The sequence below is a fragment of the Falco punctatus genome (assembly GCF_963210335.1).
Source record: "Falco punctatus genome assembly, contig: scaffold_40, whole genome shotgun sequence".
Taxonomy (NCBI): Eukaryota; Metazoa; Chordata; class Aves; order Falconiformes; family Falconidae; genus Falco; species Falco punctatus.
The window spans coordinates 249,157-267,339 of record NW_027660300.1 but is presented as its reverse complement, the minus strand read 5'-3'; the positions used below and the strand labels follow the sequence as shown (position 1 = coordinate 267,339).

Here is an 18,183-nt window from a genome sequence, read left to right as displayed (position 1 = left end):
TTGTGGTAGGAGGCACCTGACCAACCTTATTCCTTGTACTTCGTTGTCAATGCAGTTTCATCTGCACATCCCATAACAAGTCACTGTCATGGCAAAACACACAGATTTACATTAGTAGAACTACTACAGAGTGTATTTTATTTCACTTTTTCTGCCAATATCCCCACAGCCTTGCTGACCAAGGGATATTGTTTTTATCTGAACTGGGCAAGCCTCCCCCTTATCATTTTTACTGTAACAGGTAAAGCATTTTTCACCTTTCCTGGAATTTATTTTCAGATACACCTGGTTAAAAATTTCTTTTACTTCAGGGAGGTCCTCTTTTCCTCTTTTCTGTTGAATTAAAGATAAGCTCAATATTTCAATTACTTGATCATATTTAACTTTTAATTTCATTTCCCCTTCTTTAAACGTCTAGATGTTCTAATAAATCTCATCCCAACAAAGATTTTGGTGAATTTGGCATTCTTATTTGTGTTTTTTAGTTTGTACTTTAAAGGTTTCAGGATGTTTTCCTGGTGGCCAGCAGCTCCCACAACTGTAACAATTTATTTTATTTTTTTTTTACTGAAGTTTAACAAATAAGTTGGTTTTGTATTCACTAAAATTCCACCTCATACCCATTCCCTGCCCTAAAAGGGGCCGTTACCCGTCCTGTTGTACTGCAAATGCTGCAGCAGTTGGGGTGACATTGTCAGGTCCCTCTGCTCAATTGTCAGCAACAGCAACCCCCTGCTCCTCACCATCAGGAGGGTTCGGGGCAGGAGATGCTCTTCCTGCTCTGCAGGTTACACAAGCCTGCCTCTGCAGCAGCACTTCTGTTTTAACTCTTTCTTACCCTGAATGCAAATCTGCTCCTTGTTGCTTTAAGTCTGTGTTCTTACATATCAGCCTTTGCAGGCAAACAGAGAACATCCTGCCATGCATCCCAGCATGACTCAGTCGAACCTTCGAGGGGGTACGGGGGTTTGGAGAATCAAAGACCTTGTGAAAGTGTTGGGGTGAGTTTGTACACACACACACACACCCGCCTCAGATTTTACATACATCAGTACAAGTTTTTATATCTTACAACGTGTTTCATTCTGGTTGTTCCACAGAAGGAACCGCAACCTGAGCTTTTAAACACAAAAATTTCAACAAGAACATCTTTCTAGTTTAGGTCTCAGTTGTTTTTTTTTTTTTCCATCCTTTTCTAGAGCCATAATCAAAGATCAGGTGATGTTAATCCCGCACTCTTTCTAGTGCTAGTACCATAGGATCCCGAAGGGGTACTAATCCACAGTCCTTTTGCCACTCAGGTTTGTCCTGGAGGACGAAGAACATGCCTGTATACGATACTTCGTCCCATTTTCCCTCTCCTCAGAAACAACATTAATTGCAGGAGAGTGTTACAATCTAACGTTCCTCCCTCCTGAGGCCATTTCGCATCACTCCAATTTATACAAAGGCCACCACTGATTACAATATTTAATCAATTTCCTTCTATTTTCGGTGCCACCCTGTCCTATGATATCCCTCCAATGTTTTAATATACAACCCAAGGGCGATTTTTCACAGGGCTTACTCCTTCCATTTCCTATTTCGCAATTTTAATTACTTTGTTTTTCTCCGGCCGCCTTAGCCACCCAAGGTCAGAAACGCGGATACAGCTTCTTACTCGTTTTGCACTCAAACGCATGTCTCAAGCACTCTTGCACTCACACTCAGTCAAAAATAATTAAGCTATACATGGAAAATCAAAATATGCATCTCAATCACACCATTCACACTCTCCGGGCAGCCCTCAGTCACACAAGCAGTATGTTATACGGTACCGTGCACTTATGTACAACTTTTAGGAACACTGACAGTTCACAAAGTATGCATTTCAATGAACAATTGCCAACAAACAAAAAACCAACTTTTCCTGGTCTTAAGCAGAGTGTTAAGTTTTCTGCTATTTGCCACGGATTACCAGAATATTATTATTTTTCAACATAGATTTCATAACTCCAAGTTTTGAACATATAACAAGACAACACATAGAACAAACAAGACACAGAGCGCTATTTCAGTTGTTACATTCTAGGAATTCCCCAATTCTTAAGACAACCTAAAGGAAGTTTTTAGCTTCCTTTTTTCCTACGCAAAAGTTTCCCTTTTACTTTTGCTATGAGGTCCCTCTTGTTCCTGTGAGATTCCGCCTTATTCCGTCCCGCCCCCCGCTTTCCGTCACGAGGCCTCCGGGCTTTTAGGAATGGCAGTAACCTCGGGTTTGCTCGATCTGCCCTCAAGATCGCTAGCGGCCACCCCTTGGTCAGCAAACCCCTCCCAAGGTACCTGTCCTCCTGGGGACTACGCGGCGCGCCGGACGTCTCCGTGCGTCTCACCAGCCGCCTTGTTACTAAACATACCGTTTTATCCGTGGATCCAGGGGTTTCTCTTCTGCTCCCGGGCGAACAGCTGAGAAGAGGAGGCTCCTCCGAGGAAATCTCCCGGGGCGTGCCTAGGAGCGTCCGCTCCGCAGCTGGTCCCTCAGCCGAGCAGAAATCCTCCTGGCTGGCTCGCCAAAACTGACGTGCGGAATTAGACTCTGTAACTCGAAAGTTATAAAGTAGGTATGTTTATTGCGCGCAGATGCACGGGGGATCGCTCCTCCACAAGCGTGCATACCCGAAGTGACGAACCATCCCACATTTATACAATGAAACAAATGAATATTCAATTAACACCTATACATATTCGTTACCTAAACCCCGCTTCGTATGTTAATTAGCTTATCAGTCCATTTCCTGGAATGTGGTGGTCTTGCAGGTTTGTAGGTGATTCATGTTCTTGTGACCATCCGATCTTCTCCAGCAAGGAGACTTAGCACTCCCTCCCTCTAGATAGCATTGGAATATCTCTCATCCTTTTCTCATTCTTATTAAAAATAGCCCCTTTGTTAGAGGAAGAAGGGCAGGCATCTCCTCAAAACTGTAGTTGTCTCCTGAAAGCTGTGCGCCTATGTGACCAGACACAGCACCCATGACCAGTCACCATACCCACATTCCTTGAGCAGACATATACAATCACAGTCGATGTCCATTGTCCCCATTTCACACTATTTCTCCATATCACGCCGACCCTCAAAGCCGACAGAACAGTGACACGCCCACTCAGCGTCCAACAGACTCTTCCTTCTCCAACTCGCCCACAGGACCCTCAGCAGACTCCTTTTGGGGCAAGCTGGCTGCAGAGGCCAGGGGCGCTGAGGCGAAAGCCGAGGCCGAAACTGCACGGACTGAACCACCGCCCTGTGCGCCCCAAGATGGCGCCGAGCTGCAAGGGGAAGGGCGGGGCCAGACCGCCCCCGGCGGGAGCAGGGGGGGAGCGCTAGAGTTAACAGGCGCACACAGAGGGGAGGGGGAGGGGAATGGGAAGGAAAAGAGTGATTGGCACGACCAAAAAAGGGAAAAGAGCACCAGCGAGGGGCAGAAAGCCAACCAGAATGACCCTCCCCAAATCTGCCCTTATAAGGAAGGCGCCGCCCCAAGCGGAAGGCGGGGCGGGCAGAAAGGGAAAGAACCGCCCGATTACGCAAGGCAAGGGAGGGGCCGAAGCCCGACCACATACCACCAGCACCCGGAAGTGAGCAGTCAGTCGGGCTCTGACTCCGGCTCAGACTCTGCATGGCAGACTTGTCTGGCAAGTACAAAGACCAAAATATCACCACTCACAGGGAAAGAAAGACATAAGGGGACAGAAATTCCTCTCACAGATTGGAGAAAAATACAAATTGCATGTGCCGATTGGGCCCCACCGGACGCACTAGCATTCCCGGTCCGAGTGACGGACGGGGGACAGAGGGTCCATTCCCCCTTAAGCCCTAAGGATATACAAGCGATTGTTAAAGCAATCGCGGGCAAAGGACTCAATTCTGCCATGGTCTCCACCCTCATAGATGGGGGTTTTGGGGGAGATGATTTGCTCCCGTTTGATATAAAACAGACTTGTAGGTTGATTTTTGTTGGGGCAGGGGTGATTGTCTTTAAACAAGAATGGGAGGAGAACTGTGCGAGGCAGTTAGCCCCAGTAACCGGGGTGGATCATCCGCTACACGGCTCCAGCCTACAGCGGTTGATGGGTACAGACCCAACAATGATTACCCCCCAAGCACAAGCCCAGGGCCTGTGGGCCCATGAAGTTATGGCAACTACTTGTGCAGCTAGAGAGGCCATTCGCACGACCTCTAGAGTTATTGCCAAGCCATCGCCATGGTCCACAATAAAACAAAAAGAAAGTGAGAGTTTTACACAGTTTGTAGATCGCCTCCAAGCAGCAGTCGATTCCTCGGCCCTGCCCTCGGAGGCGAAAGGCCCAGTCATCGCAGACTGTTTGCGGCAACAGTGTAATCTAAAAACCAAAGAAACCTGCAATCACTGCCACCGAGGTCAAGTCTCGCGGACATGATTAAACATGTTGTGAGCGAGGAGCACCTGGCCCCAATCCAAGTGGCTGTTCGTGCACTGGCTAGCGTGATGACATGCTTCAAATGTGGCCAACCAGGCCATGTGATGACCAATTGTCCCCAATTCGGTGACCCGCCGATGGCGCTCCTCCCACAAAACCGATCTAAAGGACCGTGTTGGGCCTGCGGAAAGACAGGGCACTTCGCGAAGGAATGCAGGCGTATAAAGCAGGGAAACGGGAAAGGGAGGGGGCCCCCGGGCCGCACACAGCCCTCTCCCACTTGGGATGTCAGGCGGCCCCATTACACCAACCCCAGACAGGGGTGTCACTCCCGAACCCGTTGTCCCCGAGGGAAGCAACCAACTTTATGGCCCAGCCAACGACCCCATAAACCTGGCCTCCATCCCGGGGACAGCAGGGACCACCCCTTGGGGGCGAGACCCCTGGGTGGCCCTGGCAGTAAGGTGTGACAACCCGCCAGTGGTGTGGGGGATCTGTTCCCTCTATAATTCCCTAAATGGTATCATCATCAGCATCCCCTTTTTGACTGATACTGGAGCAGATGATACAGTTATCCCTGAAACGAGCTGGCCCCCACATTGCAAATTGGAAGACGAGATGTCCCTGGTGTCCCAGAGGGAGTTGGCCATGGCTTTGGGGACAATAGTGGAGATGGAGCCCAGGTCGAGGAGGGAGAGGTTGAGGAGGAAGAAGTACATGGGGGTGTGCAGGTGCTGGTCACAGACTACGGTGGTGATGATGAGGCCGTTGGCCATGAGGGCAGCCAGGTAGATGCCCAGGGAGAGCCAGAAGTGCAAGAGCTGCAGCTCCCGCGTGTCTGCCAATGCCAGGAGGAGGAACTGGGTGATGGAGCTGCTGTTGGACATCTGCTGCCTCTGAGCATGGGGACCTGCTCAAGGAGGAAAGATAGCAAGTCAGAGGATACTTCTGTGAGCCAACTGAAAGCTGTTTCTTCTAGACCCTCCCCTGCTGCCCCCTGTCCCCCCCTCTGCCGTTCCTAGGAGAGCTCCCTTCCGAGCCGTGGCTGGAACTGTGCTGAGTGCTGGCCGAGTGTGCTGTGAGGAGCAGGGGCTGTGCCCGCTGGCTGCCCAGCAGTGAGCCCTGCTCTGCAGCAGGGGCTTCATGGGAACCGTGGGGGCAGGGGCCAGTCCTGGCCTTGCCCTGGCTCAGCCCAAACTGCTCCCAGCGCAGAAGGGCCTGTCACCATCGGCTCTGCCCGTGCTGAGCAACGGCCATGGCCAGAGTCAGGTCAGGAGGGCTTTGTGCTGTGCTCAGGGAGAGCAGAGTGAGTGCTGAGAGGCAAGGGGACTGTCTGTGCCTGAGGGCAGAGGCAGGCCCTCTGCTCTCTCCATCCCTCTCCTTCCCAGCTGCCCGGCAATTGCTCCTTTCTGACATTCAGGGTGATCAAATTCCTGTGTTACCTTGAAAAGCAGCCAGGCACTGCTGATACAATTGGAATCCAGTGGAAACAAGACAATGGATCATGTGCTCCCAAAGGCTCAGCACCCCACTTCGAGCCAGGGACACCCAGGATTTAACTTATACCCTGGAAGCAGCATAGAGGTTGGGTGGACACCCCAGAGGGATGTTTAAGGGTTCCAACAATGTGAACTTCTTGAAGGAGAGTCAGCTCCTCCCCCAGCCTCACAGACTGCATTGCCCACAGCATCACAGGTTAGGGGAAAGCTGGGACACCTCCATACTAGAGGACATGTCTGCACAGGAGGACCCACAAGGTCTGCCCCTGAGCCGGCAGCTGAAACCCCTATTGCCAGAGAGCCTGTCTGCAATGCCAATAGCATCTGAGCAAGGCCAGGAGAGAGACAAAGGGACACTCGGGAACTCCTTCCCCTTCCCCAGCCCGGCACACCACCTCCCACACAGCAGCGGTGCAGGACAGTCACCCTCAGGCTCTGCTCAGCGAGAAATGGCAGCGTGGCAGCAGGAGAGATGCACTTCATCCCTTCTGCTGCTCTGCTGGACCAGGAGCTGTTGAAACACATGAAACCAACGGTCTAAAGGCTGTGCTGGGTGGGAGAGGAGAGCAGAGGTGCGTTGCTCAGGGAAGGCACCTGCACGGCAGACCATGGCCAGGAGGTGCCCCTATCTGCCCTGCATCAGGGTTCCCCTCAGCATCTCCCCCCTCCCTGCCCAGGACTCTGCTGCCTGCAGCTGTCCCTGCCAGCAGCTCTTTCTCTGGCCTCAGGGCCCTTCCCTGCCAGCACTCACAGAGCCCAGCTCAGCCCCTGTGTGCCCAGCTCTGCCCTGCAGCCGCTCTCTGTCTGCAGGCAGGAACAAACAGCTCCCCCAAAGCCTGAGGGAAAAGGAGAGCTGATGCTGGTTTCATCTGCAGCGTGCTGGGGAGGGAAGGCACTTGCTCAGCTTCCTCATCAACCTCCCTGTGATGCTTTCAGCATGTCAACCCCTGCTCTGACCTGCACAGCTGAGTTTCCATTGCACCAAGCGGAGCCACGGAAAAGTGGCAGCAGAGATTCAGGCAAGCACAGAGCCAAGCAGTGAACCCCTGCCATGAACGTGCTCATGGAAAGTCCCCTTGGAAGTGACCTGGAGATGTGAACAGCTCTGATATATGCAGCACCAACACAAAATCACTGAGACCTTGTCCTGCTGGGGGTCGCTCCCTCCACGCCACCTTTTGCCCGCAGCAGCACAGGAGCTCCCTGGCAGGCTGAGAGCTGCCCCTGGCAGGCGGCAGAGCCCCTGCCCCAGCACACAGCCCCCGCGGCTGCAGGGACCCTGCTGGCAAGGACAGCCCTGGGCACCCCTGCCTGCACAGCCACCTTCACAGCCCTGCAGCCGGCCCTGGCACAAGGCAGCCCACATGCCCTGGCCCTCCCACGCTGCAGCAGGGAAGCCCTGCTCTGCAGCACACTGGCCTCCTCCACAGCAAAAGGCTCCCACACGGTCCCACAGGCTGGGGGGGCCCCAGCTGCTGCAGACCCGGCTAGCAACTGCAGAGGCATTGCCCTGCAGCCACACACTTACCGGCTCAAGGGCTCTGCAGATTTCTCCAGCAGGGAGCTCTCAGCAGCCTCCCACCAAGGGCTGCTTTTGAGCTCTCCCTGCCTCCCTCCTCTGCCCCTCTGGGCTCCCTCCAGCTGTCCCTGGGGCTGCAGGGGAACCTGCTGGGCAGCAGGATGAGGCAATCCCTCATGGGCCTTGCCTCACCTGGGGGGACACACTTATTTCCAGCACTGGCAATTCCCTTACTAGAAAAAGTTTTCTGCATGAGCATCAACTTTTGTTAACCCTTCAGTAGCCAGCACAGAAGGAAGACTGCAGCAAAGGATCCAAGTACTCCTAAAGGAGCGTGTGTGTATGTGTGTGTCTGGTGGTTCTGCAGGCAGGGCAGGGAGGATGTCCTCAGTGCTTCAGTAAGCCCTGCAGAGCCCATTGCAGCACTTCATTGCACAGTCCGAGGGCTCAAGACTCAGCTCTCCTTTGCCCAGGCCACGTCTCTGCTCTGAAGCAAAGCCTTTGCACCCACGGGCTCGGGGACACTTGGTACCAGGTTGCCTTATGGCCAGGCAGAGCTGGGCTGGTGCCACAGCTGGGGGGCTTCAGCCCAGATGTGCAGCAGTGCCCTCAGCCAGGGGCCCACGCAGAGGCAGCTGGAGCCCGTCCTGTTGCAGACAGAGCTGTGACACTGAGGGAGCCAAGTGCCAGGGGAGGTGGCAGAGCTCAGCACAGCTGCTCGGCAAGGACAACACCCTCCAACAGGTCCAACATTGAAAATGGAGTTTATGCTTGTGGGGCAATTCCAGGGCACCCGAAGGAGCGTTCCCTCCTTCTGCACAGGCCACAGCCTGCCAGTGTGTGACCTGGGGCCTGCACTCTGCTGCTCTCCTGCCTCACTCCCCCTGGGAGATGAGACTCCACCGTTTCTTTGCTCCTAGAACCAAGGTGGACACGAATGATGCAGGGTTTCAGATCCAGGGGAGCATCACAGCTGCTGGCCCATCTGGCAGCTGTGCTAGAATGCCGATGCAAAGAACCTGCAGACACCTAAAGGAGCATTGTCACTGTGCTGCCCTGTGACTGTCGGCGGGTGGTTTCTTGACCACTGGCTTGCAGGATCCCACCAAGCCTCTGTCTCGCTGCTCCCCTCCTTCTTCACTCACCTTGATGTCTATAGGGTTGTTCTCTCACATAATTCTCACTCCTCTCCCGTTGTGTTTGGTCCTTTCTGCCATAGGGTATCACAGAGGTGCCACTAGAATTGCTCCTTGGCTCAGGTTTGGGCAGGGGCTGGTCCATTTTGGAGTCAAATGAAAGTGGCTGTTATGGCCATGGAGTCAGCTCTTGGTCTCTTCTCACCTCTGCCAGCCCTACAAACACCTCCAAACCACTCCCAAACCCCTGCCATGTAAACCCACAGGATCTCTAAATTCCCCAAGAAGATGTGAGGTTATTGATCCTAAGGCTTCCTCACGCTGCTTAATTAAGACTTTTCCCCTTCCTCTCCCTGATTTAGGTTATTTCAGAGCAGAGTTACCCTGAAGCACACCTGTGTCACCTGGGCCAAGCGCAGACATGTAACAACAAAAATAATAATGGGTACCAAGTGTCCAAGGTCCCACACCAGCAAAATATTTTGCTGCAGCGCATGCTGGGGTGGTGGGCAGAGGTCACTGTGAAGGTGAAATGAGATGTCCCAAAGGAGAGCAATCCATGCTGTCCCTGGGACCAGAGACATGCAGGGCTGGACTGTGCAGTGCTGCAGGAGAAGGCATTGCTGCCAGTGATGCCTCTGCAGCCCCAGAGCACATGTGGTTCCGGTGAACCTCATACCCAGAAAGGACAAGGTGCTTTTGATTGTGTCCTTGACAATGGACATCCCGTGATGCAGGGACACTTTGAAAATCATTGGTCTGTTTCTCTATTGCCTCAGCACAGCGATGACTTTCAACAGTGCTGGCTAACTGGGGAGGCCCAAGAAGGCTGAATGTTAGTCCAGTGGTGCCCACCTACAAGAAGGGTAGGAGGGAGGATCGGGATAACTACAGGCCTGTCAACCTGATCTTAGTGCCAGGGAAGGTTGTGGAGCTGATCATCCTGAGCGCCATCGCACAGGAGCCGCAGGAAAACCAGGAGGTCAGGACCAGCCTGCATGGGTTTATGAAAGGCAGGTCCTGCCTGATGAACCTGATCTCCTGCTGGGACAAGGTGACCTGCCCAGTGGATGAGGGAAAGGCTGTGCATGCTGTCTACCTGGACCTTAGGAAAGCCTTTTGGCTCCATCTCCCACTGCATTCTCCTGGAGATACTGGCTGCTCATGGCTTCGGTGGGTGTTCTCCGTGCTGGGTTAGAGCTTGCTGGACAGCCAAGCCCCAAGAGGGGTAGTAAATGGAGTGACATCCAGGTGACAGCCTATAAGGAGTGGTGTTCCCCAGGGCTCAGTGCTGGGGCCAGTCCTGTTTCAGAACTTCATCAATGATCTGGATTGAGTGCACCCTCAGTGAGTTTGCATACAACACCAAATTGGGTGGCAGTGTTGATCTCCATGAGGGCAGTCAAGCTCTGCAGAGGGATCTGCACAGGTTGGATCATTTGGATGAGTCCAGTTGTATGAAGTTCAACCAGGAGAAGTGCCAGTTCTGCACATGGGTCACAACAGCCCCACACAACGCTACAGGCTTGGGCCAGAGTGGCTGGAAGGCTGCCTGCTGGGGAAGCACCCTGAGGGTGAGGGTTGACAGATGGTTGAGCATGAGCCATCAGTGTGCCCAGGTGGCCAAGAAGGCCAATAGCATCCTGTCTGGTATGAGAAACAGTGTGGCCAGCAGGACCAGGGCAGTGATGGACCCCCTGCACTCGGCACTGCTGAAGCCACACCTTGAACACTGTGTTTCCATTTTGGGCCCCTCACTGCAAGAGAAACGCCGAGGATCATGTCCAAGAAGGGCAACAAAGGTGGTGAAGGGTTTGGAGGCCTGGTCTGTTGAAGAGTGTCTGAAAAGACGGTTTTCTTTGGAAAAGAGGATTTACTCTGCAGAAGAGGAGACTCAGGAGGGACCTTACTGCTCTCTAGAGTTACCTGAAAGGAGGTTGTAGATGAGTGGGGGTAGGTCTCTTCTGCCACATAACAAGTCACAGAACAAGAGGAAATAGCCTCTAGATATACCAGGAGAGGTTTAGATTGCATATGAGGAAAAATATCTTCACTGCAAGGATGGTCAAGCATTGGAACAGGCAGCCCAGGGAGCTGGTGGAATCACCAGCCCTGGAGATGTTTCAGAAATACATGGACACAGTGCTTCGGGACATGATTCAGTGATGGATTTGGCTGCCCTGAGGTAATGGTTGGATTTGATGGCCTTTAAGGCTTTTCCAACCTAAATGATTCTCTGTTCTTATGCTTCTGTGATTTATTGCAAGCGAACCGAGACACGTTGCTGAGCAAGCTGGTCCAGCTCACCCTGCTTCAGTTGGCGGGCTGGATACAATGATCTCCAGAGGTCAGTCCAACCTGGGAAAAAAAGCCATACAGCTATAAGAGCATATATAAAAAATGTCAAGACAACTACGGAAGTTCATGTGAAGAATATTTCTCCACACAAATGGCTTGTGGGAAATGCATTTGAGAAATCTGAACGAAACAAGGCTGCTTTTCTGTGGCCAGGTCATGGGTTAGAATGAGGGTGACGGAGGGGTGTGTGATGAGGAGGACAGCTAATTCTCCGGAACTCCTCATGCAGGAGGACGTGCCTGACTGTGAAGGGGCCTGTAAGGTCAGTCCTGTCTCTGGAGGTGATAGGCCAGCAACAGGAACATGGCTGGGAAAGTCCTTCTGCCAAGCTACAGCACAGGACCTCTCCAGGAAAAGGGCTGGGGTACAGGCTGTCATGTCCATTTTCCCTGTGGACATGACAGGACAGCAGCAGGCATGTGGCTTGGTCACGTCTCTGGGAGAAGCTGAAAGGCCAGCAGCAGCCATGTGGTTTGGAAGACCATGTGGAGGTGACTTCACTTTTTTGAGGGGAAAGACCACCAAAAATAGCTATTGAGTTAGGTTTGGAGGGTAGTTCCTGAGGTGGTAAAGTTTTCCTGCGTAGTGGGAAAAAAGAGGAGAGAGGAAAAGATTTCACAAAGTGTCATGTTGCAAAGGGAGAGTGGCTATCGGGAGGAAGAACTGTCACTGCAAGGGTCCTGCTGCGGTGCGAGGGCTCAGCCAGAGGGAGTCTGGATCAGCCCATGGTTTGTGTTTCAAGGAACAGCCGGTGAGAGTGGAGGTACCTCAGCGAAGGTATGGCAATGTTGGGGTGAGAGCAAGGCAGGGCAGCGAGATGGTGCCTACAGCCTGCAGGAAAACAGGGCCAGGGCTCCAACCATGCAGGACAGCCTATGGTGGGGATGGCAGAGGGCACTGGCAAGGCTGGAAGGCACCAGTAGAACCCAGGTCTGTGTCCCCTTGGCTGTGGCAGCTGTCTCTGCCTCTGAGGGCCATGACAAGACATGATGTCCTCACGGCACGGGGGCATCGTTGCCTCCTTGCGGGCCCATGGGGAAGCTGGAAGTTGCTGTGCCCTTGCTGTCCTTCACTGGGCATTGGATGCCCACCTTCCATGGTCCCCAGGAAGAGCCCTGAGCCCTGTGTGAGGGACAGCACCGACCTCCCCACAGGCTGCAGGTCACGGCTTGGCCTTTCTGCTTCATCAAGCAAGCCAAGGCTTTGCTCAGCAGCAGAGCTGCCTGCACAGCGCCTTTGCCTTCCTGCCCTCACAGCCTCCAAGGATGGGCTCTAACAAGGCCATGGGGAGGCTTTCTCAGCCATGGCCCTCAGCGGAGCCCATTAACGCTTCCAGGGACGGTGGGCTTTGCTCCTGACTTGGTGTTCTTGAGAGGTTTCTTCAGTCTCCTCTGAACACCTGAAGTCCACAGCACCACAGACACCCTGGGCTCATGACGAGGCAGAAAGCCCTGACAAGCCCAGTCTCCTCCATCAGGGACATCTGGTCTTCAAGGCTTGAACACTTAATAAGTTTCAGAAGTATAGTTAAAGAGGAAGGCAGGTAATGACCACTATGGAGAAGTGATAGAAGACTTTTCCAATTGCAACTGATGCAGCATGCCTCCTGAGGAGTTGTGCAGAGGTGGGAAAAGCAGTCCCTGGAGCTAAACACTGCGTGGACAGCCTCACTCCTCACCTCCCCAGCCCCACTGTTTGCGGCGAATGAAGAGATGGGATGCAGCTATGATGATTCTTTTGGGTTTTAACATCAGACGAAAGTCAATGTTAAACAGTTTGTGTGAAGGTGGATGGGAAGTTATTTGACCCGTATAGTCGGCAAGTGCCATAACAAAGGTGTCTGATTGCTGATAAAGCCATTGTAAGTATACTGTTGTAATTGGTAGACAAATGCAGACAAAATCCTTCCCTGATAAGGTTGACAGGCTTGATCTAGCTTTAACAATCAGAGAGGCAAACATTTCCTGTTGTGTCCAAATAGTTTTTGTAGACTGGTTAGGTAAAAAGATCCATCCAATAATTAACAAGGGGTCTGAGTTCTGAAGGTCCCATTGAAATATCAGGGCATGAGGCTGTCGAGCAGGGTTTAAAATAATCAAGTAAAAAGGTAGTTCAGGGGCCCATCGGTGGGCCTGTCGAGAAGCGATAGCTGAGGCAACCTTTTGTAAAGATGTATCTGCTTCAGAGTTAAGATTACGTGGAGAACAAAGATTGGTGTCCCCTTTTAGTAGTTCAAACAGAGGACCCAAGTCTGTATTAGAAATTCCCAATAGTGGTCGAACCCAATTTATTGTTCCCAGTAATTTCTGTGCATCATGCAGGTTTCTTACATTGGTATTGATCTGCAATGGTTGAGGAACAATGGTTTGTGCTCTTATTCGCCAGCCCAGATATTTCCAAGGGGGAAACTTCTGGACCTTTTCTGGTGCTATAGAGAGACCTGCCGAATTCATGGCATCTGTGACAAGGGCTACAGCTTTCTCCATGACTTTGTGATGTTGTGCTGCCACTAAAAGGTCATCCATATAATGATACAATAACACAGTAGGCATAGCATTTCGGACAGGACTGAGTCTTTTCGCAACATACCATTGACACATTGTAGGGCTATTTTTCATACCTTGTGGCAGTCCAACCCACTGATATCTCTGCAATGGAGCTTGCATGTTGATGCTTGGAATGGAAAAGGCAAATTTTGGGGCATCATCTGGATGCAACGGGATACTGAAAAAACAATCTTTAAGATCTATGACAGTTAGATGCCAATGTCGAGGGATCATAGTCGGGGATGGGAGCCTGGGTTGGAGGGCTCCCATATCTTCCATAGCATCATTAATTTTTTCTGAGATCATGGAGCAAGCGCCACTTGCCAGTTTGTTTTTTAATAACAAAAACTGGTGAATTCCATGGGCTAGTAGAAGGTACAATGTGTCCTTTGGACAGTTGTTCTGAGACTAAGTTTTGAAGTGCGCGAAATTTTTCCAAAGGAAGGGGCCATTGATCCACCCAAATAGGAGCATCAGTTTTCCAGGTTATTTTTAGGGTGTCGAGCACTTCAATGGCCCTGTCTAAAAATGTGTTTGGATAGACATTCCCCATTGTGACAATACATCACGTCCCCACAAAACCATAGGGACAGGTAGCACAAAAGGTTTAACAGAAGCCGCATGTCCCTCTGGTCCTTGAATTTGAATTAGTTCCAAACTCTGACGACTGTTACCGGTGCCCCCTATCCCAGCCAGTGTCTGAGAGACATTAGTCAGTGGCCATTGCGGAGGCCATTTGGCTTGAGAAATTACTGTGAAATCAGCTCCAGAGTCAATGATCCCATTTAGTGCTATTTATTGGTCATTGTAAATAAGGGTACACTGATACATAGGCCACTGTGGAGAAATAGATAGTACCCACAAAATGTGAGGTAACCCTGTGGATCCAAAACCTCCTCTCCTCAGAGGAGGATGATCAGTGATATGTAAGCTTACCCTTGCCAGAATCAGAATCAATTGCACTATTCGACTGCCCTGAGGTATCGTACAAGGTGGAAATGGAGTCCATGCCATGATTTTGATTTCGTCCACACTGTCAGAGTCAATAACACCTGGTAAAACAAAGAGACCAGACAATGTTGTGGAAGATCTACCAATTAACAGGGCTTGTGTATCGGGGCGTGATGGTCCTTTGACATTTGTTGATAATAAATGAAGCGAGGAATCGAGCAGTGTTACTGTGTGTGAGGTTGCCAGGTCCAATCCGGCGCTGCCTGAGGTTGCTGGACAGGGACTTGAGGTGTCGGTGCTTCTCTCCGAGGCTGTTGAAATGTCAGCTGTGGCACTTGTGCCTGCGTGCGTCGCTGCCCCGCGCTCCGCGGTCGGTTTCCCTGTATCGGTTGTCCCTGGAAGTCATACTTAGATCGACATTGATTAGCATAATGACGCCCTTTCCGACATGACGGACAAACTCCAGGACCAGGAGGTTGTGGTCTATTCCCTGCAGCCCGAGCAAGACAATTTCTCTTGTAACGACCAGGCTTACCACAACCATAGCAATTCCCCACACCACACATCGCTGCAAAAGCAGCAGCCATAGCTTCAAACCTGTGGTCAGCCGTACCGATTCGGTTACATGCTTCCACCATTTCCACCAGAGTGGGGTTCGGGTTGGGAAGAGACTTCAATAGCCTTTTACAATCAACATGAGCATTTTCAGCAGCTAGTTTTGTTATCAATATATCCCGAGCTTCCGCATTATCTACTTGACGTTCCAAAGCCTGTTTTAGTCTATCAATCAACTGCATATAAGGTTCTCGAGACTCCTGAGTGATGTTAGTAAAAGCTTTTTGTGGCTTTTGTACGTCAGGAACCTGGAAAAAAGCCTTTTTCGCCTCTTCTCTAATTGCCTCGAGAGCCGCACGGGGGCAGTGTTGAGCCTGCGCTACCGGATCAGCACGTGCACCGGTGCCTGTAAGATGCTCTATTGTTAGTGCAGCTGATGCAGCATCATTACAGTTAACGTACGTGAGCAGGAGTGCTTGCAGTCCCCCTCTCCAGTGCGATTCCCATAACGTGTACTGAGTCGGGGTTAGTAGCAATCGTGCTAAAGATTTCAAATCATGAGGAGTCATGACATAAGCATCAAACACAGAAGATAACAGACTTACAAAATAGGGAGAAGAAATACCATGTTCCGTAACCGTGCGGCACAGTTCTTTAACAACCGAAAAAGAAAGAGCCTCCCATCGTGCTCCCCCTGCCCGACCCTGAGAATACAAGACCGGAGCAACTATAGTTTTAGCCATTTCTAAATCCCCCTTCTTTAAGGCTAGTTTCTTTATTTTTGCCCACACATCACGCAGATCAGGAGGGTATAAATCAGGTTCTTGTTCAGGGTCTACCGGTCCCGGGTCAAAGGGATCGTCTTCTGGCGGAGACTCCACTGCATTAACACCCAGGGGTTTACAGCACTGTGATTTAGAGGCTGATAAGGACAGGGCTATAGGAGCTTGCGACTCCTCCGCCTCTCCTTCCTCTGCCTTTTCTTTTTGCGCTTTCAGAGTCTCAAAAATAACTCTCCACGAAGAGAGCAGACGGTGGGACTCAGTATTGCCCTTTGTCGCAGAATCCCACAATTTCACCCCTGTAGCGTCCCAAAGTTCCCACGTGAGAATTGTAGCTGCAGTCACTGCAGGCATATTTACTTGCACCCACTTAAGCATTGCTTTAAGGTCATGCCCAGAAATACTTTTCTTATGTTTGTTAAGGAGACCTTTCCTAAGCTCATAGACGCTTCTTTCTGGGGATGAAACCTGATTCCCCATGACGGATTTCCCACAGCTCACCTCTCAACTCCGGAGGGATTTATGGCCGGCCAGCTCCCGCTTCCTTTCAGCAGATCATTCACAGTTCTGTGGGATTCGCTGCATGTCGCTCAGTTAGGCGATTCGAGAGCCCCTCCACATCAGATCCTTCACCGGATCACTTCAGGGTCACCATTTTGCGGCGAATGAAGAGACGGGACGCGGCTTGATGCAAGCAAGTTGTCGGTTTATTTTCTTACAATTATATATGTTTCTACCTTCTACATATTACACGCTGATTGGTTAAATCTTAAGCGTAAAAAACACTGATTGGCTGATATTTAAGGCACACTGGTAGAACAACAGGAACTTATTACTTTACTTTGACATAGCAACAATTTCTATTCCAAAACTGGGGGGTTTCTTTCTAGGCGGCTTTCTTGATTAACAAAGTTACATATCGGCGCTATCCGTTCCCTTACCTGGGTACTTGTTTCTCTGTCCGTCTGGTTGCCTCCTCAGCTGTAACGGCTCAGGGGTCTGCAGTTAGCTTGTTCCTTTGTTCCCAGGGCTTGTGCCCTACAAGTTCTAGCAAGTCTCTATTCATCAGGCTATCAGTACTTGGACTCTTGTCCTTGAGGCCTTGTCCTACACTGTAACACCAACTTCCACACTGACAGCACCATGGTATCTTCCTTAAATCAGTCCCCATGCTGTCCCTGGTGGCTCACCTTTCTGGTGTCACGGTCTCCCGGGATCTTGCAGCCGCCCCGCTGCGCTATTCCGCTTCACCAGGCTCCATCTCCCCAGCAACCCACTGGTCACAATCTCAGGATCTGCTCCTGACACCCCTTACCGGGATCATGTCGTTACAGTCTCAGGGTCTCCTTAGGATACCCCTTACTGGGTCCCATCAGCACGTTGGTGTCACCAATTGTGGTGATGCAAGTCAAAACAGACTCCAAAATGTGCAGTGGCTGGAAGAACACTGGCAAATTATGAGCAATCCAGACCAACTAACTTGGTTGTAATAACAGGCCGCAGCTCTAACAAGCTGCAGGTGTTGTGAAGGACATGTGCAAGGCCAAGGGAGACAAAGAAACTGCATTCACAGAGAGGTAAGAGACTTGGACAGAAAGATGAGAGAAAGCAGGATGCCTGCACAAGGGGGGAGCAGCGTGTGGGCGCCACTCCGGGACCAATCAAATGGAGTGTGATGCCGCATGGACAACAGCTAAGTGACATGAAAGACGCCAGAAAAGACTGATGTAACCAAGCGATTAAACAAGGTGCTGTTGACATTGAATTAGTTGTCCCTGACAGAAGGAAGAGAAGGGCCCCCGCTGTTACACATCCTCAGGCTATTCAGGGAAGTCAAACACAGGCCATTCCTGGGTTACAGGTTCATTCTAAGAACATGACTACAGGCAACTGGGAAGGACCCAGTCCAGTGTTGTTCATCGGAAGAGGATATTTTTGTGTTTCCACAGACAAAGGACCTCTATGGGTCCCTAGCAGATTTCTCCACCCTGCAAGTCAGCTCCAGAGGAACGGAGAAAATATAGGTGACAGCTTTATCTCCAACCAGTCTTTAACAAACTCTGTGCAGAACTTGGGCCTATCCCATCCTACCATAGAAGACGTGCTGTTGACAGCAGCGAGAAGACAATCTTTTGGGTCACGAGCTTGTAATGCTGTTTTGACAAAAACTTGTAATACGAAGAATGCTGTTTGTGGAAACTGTAGGCAACGAGCAGCAATAATATTAAGTTGTGGTAACTGTAGACAGAATTTTGTTATAGGTTGTAGCCGCTTGCGGAAAGATGATGCTTTGTCCTTAGATTGTCAAAAGAGCTTTGCTAATATTACTTTTGAAAATACTTGTAGGGAATTTTTGAACCTTAAGCCAAATCAACATTTTCCAGCAATATGGATGCCAGAAAG

At 51.0% G+C, this 18,183-nt stretch overlaps 2 long non-coding RNA genes across 2 annotated transcripts in view; one reads left to right on the top strand and one right to left on the bottom strand.

Annotated features, from left to right (window-relative positions):
• Positions 1-18,183, top strand: part of LOC308057213 — a 183,746-nt gene that overhangs the window by 65,121 nt on the left and 100,442 nt on the right. The gene's annotated exons all lie outside the window — the stretch shown is intronic.
• LOC308057220 overlaps positions 12,982-18,183 on the bottom strand; it is a 74,683-nt gene continuing 69,481 nt past the window's right edge. The window contains exon 2 of the long non-coding RNA XR_013925185.1: positions 12,982-13,788. This is a non-coding gene — a long non-coding RNA (uncharacterized lncRNA). The remainder of the gene's footprint in view (positions 13,789-18,183) is intronic.